The 6,328-nt window shown below is 34.5% G+C and overlaps 1 pseudogene; it reads left to right on the forward strand.

Moving 5' to 3' along the window:
• Window positions 1-1,680: 1,680 nt before the first annotated feature.
• On the forward strand, window positions 1,681-4,521 carry LOC132066566 (myosin-binding protein 1-like; annotated as a pseudogene).
• Window positions 4,522-6,328: the final 1,807 nt, after the last annotated feature.

Raw genomic sequence — 6,328 nt, forward strand, 5'->3', positions numbered from 1 at the left:
GGAGAACAATATTCTTGAGCCAATAACCGAAGTAATCAACTCGTTATATATCTTTCTGAAGGGGATTGAAAATGCAAAATGCTTGCACGTTCAAACCACCGACTTGGCCCCCGTTTAATTAGGTATCTGCCAACATTGGTCCCAAAAAATGGTATCTGCTAAAAATTTAAAAAAATAAAAGAACATGCCCAAAGAGTATTCCAATGATGAGTCTACGCATTAAATAGAATTTTATTGTGATGCATCTATTCAAAATTTTAAATTTAAAAGGTTTTTAGGTACGAAGCAAACTATTTAATATTTTCTTAAATATATTTATGGAAAATGTAAATTTCACATTTTTACGTTATATAAAAAAAATATTTTTGTAAAGATTTGTTTTTAAAAATATTATGGACCCCCTTTTTGTTTGATTTAATAAGAACCGTGGGTTTTTTTTTTTAAAGGGTCTACATTTTGAGTTCGATTTGGGTTTTTTTTTGGGTTTTGGATGTAGTTTTAGAATTTTAGGGCTTTTATGATGTTTATAATATAATTATTTTTAAAATTTTTTAATCTAACCCTCATATTATTAAGTATTCATGGAAAAAAAAAATACTCACTTTTGACAAACTTTAAAAATAAAATTGCAAAGAAAATTTTAAAAAGAAATTTTTTTTCTTTTTGGGGTTTTAAAGGTAAAAAATTTCGAATATGATTTTTTTTTCTCCAACCAATAATTTAAAATCAACCAAAAAATTCGTTAGATTATCTTTATATCTTCTTTTTTGTTGTTTGAAAGTTACATTAACCTTTTTAATATATTGTTCCTCCGTTTTTACTTACACTTATTTTACTTTTTTGGGCCAAACAATAATAAAGGAATTTGTTTCTTATGATTAAACTTGTTTCACAAATTACTAACTCTTTTTAAAAAAAAAGTAAACAACACAATGTTTGGGTTCAGTATTTTAATTTTTAATATTTAAAACTAATATTTATCTTTAAAAAAAAATTAAATAAAATATTGAAAAGGACCTGAAAGGACTTTATTGAAAACCAAAAGGAAAAGAGGAAAAAAAAAAAAAAAACCAAACCAAGTTTAAATTTAAAAACAGAAAAAAAAAAACATAAAAAAAGCAAAAAAAAAAAAAATAAAATAAAGGTTTGTACTTCTTATTTTTATTTTATTTTATTTTAAAAAAAAAATTTAAACAGATTTTAATTTTGGATAAATGAAGTTGTTTTGTTTTTGCGAAATTTAATTCTGTTCTTTTGGGTTCCCAAACCCGTCACTCTTTCATTTTTTGGAACCAAAAGGTTTTTTTGTAATTTTCTTTCAATTTTCCCCATCCTTCTCAGATTGGTTTTAAAAGTTAATCATCATGATGATGATGGTCATTTTCATCTTTTAATTTTCCCCCCAGGTATGATCTTTCAATACATTCTTGAAATTAACGTTAATTCATTTTTTTTTTTTCATTTTGTGGGGTTTTATATTTCTTCTGTTCTTCATTTGTTGGTAAATGTATGTGTTGTGGGGCAATTTTAATTTTTTTCATTTGTGGGATTTATTGATTTTTGTCCTATGTTTTCTTGGGGGTTTTAGGGTCTTTCTTGAAATTGTGATATAGATTTGAGGAAGGGGGGACTTTTTTATATATGTTGAGTAATTGACATGAAATGGGCCCTATAGTCTTAATGGATATGTAAGATTCAATTTCCAATCCCAATTGTTGTTAGTGTCATTGTTGTTGAGTGATTGACAAGTGCTCATTGGTTTGGTTCACTGGAAATGTAATGTGATTTGGGGGTTTAGATTTTTTGTGGGCAAAGGCTGTTGGAGGGATTTCATCTGGTTTTAAACAGAGAAACCCGAGGATTTATGACAGTCTTGTCTTCTGCGGCTGAATGGTTCTTGATGTTATGTTGTTTCTGATGCTGCATTGTCATATTTGATCACGAGATTTGCAAGTTACTATGAGTTGCAGACACCATGTATGTTGTGCTCAAGGTTTGATCACATACTTGGGGGCAACAAGAAAAGTGGATGTTACAGGAGACATCTTTGCAGGAACCATAAAGAGGATATATCATTTCAAGTGTTTTGTCATATTCATGGTAATCTTGCGGATGTTCGTGCTATGTGTGAAGAATGCCTCGTATCATTTGCTACTGAGAACATACTTGTTAAAGAGTCGGATAACTTAATGATGGCTAAACTTGGGAATAAGAGCTTTATACCTAGTTCTCCCGGTCCATGGAGATGTTCTTGTTGTGACAAGCGTGGAGAGCTCGATCAAGTGCACAAAGATTGCTCCAGCTAACTTCAGTTGGTTTTGGAGCTTCTAAGGCCAATGTCAAGCCTCCTTTGCCACGGGCCCCAGGTCGTAGCCGTTTCAGTCGCCGTGATAGCTTTAAGAAGATCAGGGATAAAATTTCTGGTCCAGAGTCACCTAGGACAAGGGCTGCTGCTCTTGACCCTTTATCACATGTAGGATATACTGAGTTGAAGATTACTTCGGATTCTGAGTCAGAAATCCAGATTTCTGATGATGATAATGATGGATGTTCTGGTACTCGTGGTGGTAAAAATGATTCTAGATCCGAAGATAACGTTGACTTGGAAAAGGAACAACACAGAAAATAGGAAATGATCCTGCCGCTCCAGAGAATCAGGCTCGCCAATCTTCTCTTCTGGAACAGCCAATGCAGCTGGCTGCTAGCTCAGGCAAAACTGTGAGCTTTCAGGCATCTAATGATGATTTTGTAGGGCATGGATTAGCAGAACTTGATTGGGAAAGTCTTTCTCCTAAGACAGGTGCTTCTGTATTGCCAGAGTTCATTTCAGTACAAAATATTACCGTGTCAACCAATTCTTTAGAAGATCATCACGTATCAGGAGAGACTTCAAACTCCAACATTTTTCTCCCTCATATCTCAGAGCTCTCTGTACTGTCGGAGCTCATATCAGCGAGTAATTACCTTCTTCAACCAGTATTAACATCCATGGGTCAAGTAAGCTGATCTTTTCTTTAATTGATATGTTTTATATGCGTCTTATACACTTGCTTGTTCCTATTTTTCACTCAAGGCAGTTGAAGTCCTATTTCTCATTTGTTTGTCTTTATAAAATGATTTTGTAGATTTGACTGAAGCAATGATGAAGGAAACAACGTAACTGAGAAGAATAATGCCAAAGCTCCAGTTCAGATAGATGACAGTGCTCCATCTGTATCAAACCAAAAAATTCGAGCTGACATATCTGTTCTGAGTGATAGAGTGAGAAAACTATCAGATAGACTTGGAGAACCAAGTGCAACTAGTGATTCTGCAAACGCTGGTGAAGGTATTAAGTCGCTTCCCAACTTCCACAAACTGCAAGTCTTAGGAATCATGATCATGGTGATGACCGCCAAAGAAGTGATGCTTCTAGCTCTGACGGGTACCTATGCTTCAAACTACCTTCATGGAGAGAGATGATTCTAGTAATGAACCAGCAGATGGATTCAGAGTCAGTGAAATTGAGGGCGAAAGTATTGTTGATAGTTTGAAACGACAAGTTGAACATGATCAGAGATACATAAATGCTCTATACAAGGAACTGGAGGAAGAAAGGAGGCATCCGCCATTGCCGCTAATCAGGCAATGGCCATGATCACTAGGTTGGAAGAGGAGAAGGCATCACTTCATGGAGGCCTTGCAGTATTTAAGAATGATGGAAGAGCAAGCCGAGTATGATATGGAGGCATTAGAAAGGGCTAATGATCTCCTTGCAGAAAGGGAGAAAGAGTTGCAAGATCTGGAAGAAGAGTTACAATTATATAGGAATAATTTTCCAGATGAATTAGCAGCAGAGGATCCACAGAAGGAAAACAAAAACCTGAAAGGGGAAAAAGTAATAACTGAGAATCATTGTTTAGAACATGTTGAAAACAAGCTCAGTGGCAGTTCAGATTCAAAAACTGTTAAAGTATCCAAATCGGTGATAAACCTAGACAGTTTAATGATTCAATATGAAATTTCGAGGATAAAAGTTTACGTATTTCACAACATCTGGAGAATTTGGGAAAAAAAGCTTTTCAAATTTCTAGTAGACAGGCCTCAGATAATGTTCCTTGTAACGGATATTCAGAAAAGATAAAGAAAGATGTTGATGATCAAGTTAAGAAACGAAGTGATGATGGAAAAAGTACTAATTCCCAACAGAAGGAAATTTCTTCATCCACGCAACGATTTTTCGGAATCAAAATGGAGGCTCCATCGACAAGCCTGTGGATTTAGACTTGGAAAATGCATTGTTAGTGAAAAGAAAAAACCATTTAGACAATAAGCATAGAAAGGTTTCCCCTTGGAGGTGAGCTTGATGGGGCTGCTATAGGAAATGAAATTTCAGAGCTTAGTGCGAGGTTAAAAAAACTTGAGAATGACTGTAAATTCCTCATGTATGCTTTTAACTCGCTCCAGAATGGACAAGAAGGAATACAGCTTATTCAGGAAATAGCTCATCAGCTGCAAGAAATACGGAAAATTGGGGTTTAACAAGAGATGACTTATCTCTAAATTTGAAGTTTCAAGTTTTACAATGAGAAGGTATGCTTTTATTTAAATGACTTATTTAAATGACTAACATTCTAATAATCCTGATAGTTGATGCACACAGATCTTCTTCTACATTTATCATTGAATATTATGCTTTGGGGGGTGAGGATTTACTGAGAATGTTTTTTTTCGATGACTTCTTATAAACAAGATTCCTAGTAATGCTGAGTTCAGAACAGTACTGCTTAAATTCATGGAGGGAAAGCAGTTTCTTTTTTTCCTTTTTCCAGGGGTGGGGGACAAATCTGTCAACTGGTACCCATATGCGACTGATAATAACATCTATTTCTTGCTCCTTAACTATTTTTATCCCTTATACTTTACGAAACTTCTAGAAAAATAATTTTGACTATTATTTACCAGGTCTAGACAGATCACATGTTGCACATATATATGAAGGGAATTGTCAAGAACTGAAGTCCTCCTGCTAATAAATTGTGTTTCTAAATTGAGGCCTGAAGTTGGATTGCAGCCATCTTACTATGTTTGGTGTAAATATAGTTCAATAGCTGGATAAACATGAGGAGCTAAGATAGATGCTTTGACTGTAAATAGCCCTCGGGCTTTACATCCCATGCACTTGAAAATATTGTTGTCTAAATATGTTACAATGCTTTGTTTTTTTACTGATTCCTACTATTCTACTTTAATTAATTTCTTTACCTCCTCTGTGGGAAGATTTCCTGCTGAGATTTTAAAAGATGAACCGGAAGAGAAGCGAGGGGAGAAGCCCAGCTGCATCATTTTTACAGCCTAGTTGGAAAGGAGAAGGCAAACTGCAGATAACCCAAAAAGACGCCAAATACAGCCCCCACTTCTCCTCTGATCTTCGTGAAGAAATAGTTTGATGATCGAGAATTGGTCAAAGTTCTGCTTGTCGGGGCTTGTTCTCCTCTTTAAAATTTGGTTTTGGTGATAAGTTACTACTCATCATTTGTTTTTTTTTCCTTTCCTGTTTTTGGTCCTTTTTACAATTTTGTTAGTTGTTAATGTGACCTTGTGGGGGATTATGGTGTAATTTGTGTATATCTTTTTCAAGTTTGGGCTTTGTTTAGGGTTTTTTTCCCAAATGTAAATCAATAGACTCTTCAATGACTTTAATTTTCTTCCACTTCGACTGCCTTATGTTGTCTTTCCTTATCTTTATTCACTTATTTCATTTTTTTATCTTCTTTTAATCAAAAAAGAACTATGAGTCTCCCCCCATCCTTATTTTTATACCATTTGTTAGACAGAGAATGATTGCCTATTTTCCCAAGGTTTAAACTTAATGGTTCTTAATTCAAAAACAACAAGGGGGGGAGAAGTATAACAACCCTTAAGGAAAATATACTAAACCCATTTTATACTTTCTGACTACTGCTGTTTAGAAAAATAACCATTCATATTAATGTGCCAGAGGGCGATCCCAAAATTTTGGGGTGCAAGTGACCCCCCAAATTTTAAAAGAAGAAACTTAACTATTCAATTTAAACATGAAAGGGAATATAAAGAGCAGATATGGGGCCCCATTTCTCAAAATTCAAACCTTCCATAGTATCATTTTTCTTCAGTCTGATCTCATTTTGTATCCCGAAGATAAATAACCAACTTCCATGAATTGCTCCCTAGGCTTTTGGCAGTTGGTTAATGATGAAAAGTCATAAACATGAAGTAATTGCCCATGTCATGGATGATACCAATTCATTGCATTTTTTCTTGGGTCCTCCCGAACCACAAAATTTTAAGTTTACGAGTTTTTTAATTG

Source organism: Lycium ferocissimum, chromosome 8 (assembly GCF_029784015.1).
Source record: "Lycium ferocissimum isolate CSIRO_LF1 chromosome 8, AGI_CSIRO_Lferr_CH_V1, whole genome shotgun sequence".
NCBI lineage: Eukaryota > Viridiplantae > Streptophyta > Magnoliopsida > Solanales > Solanaceae > Lycium > Lycium ferocissimum.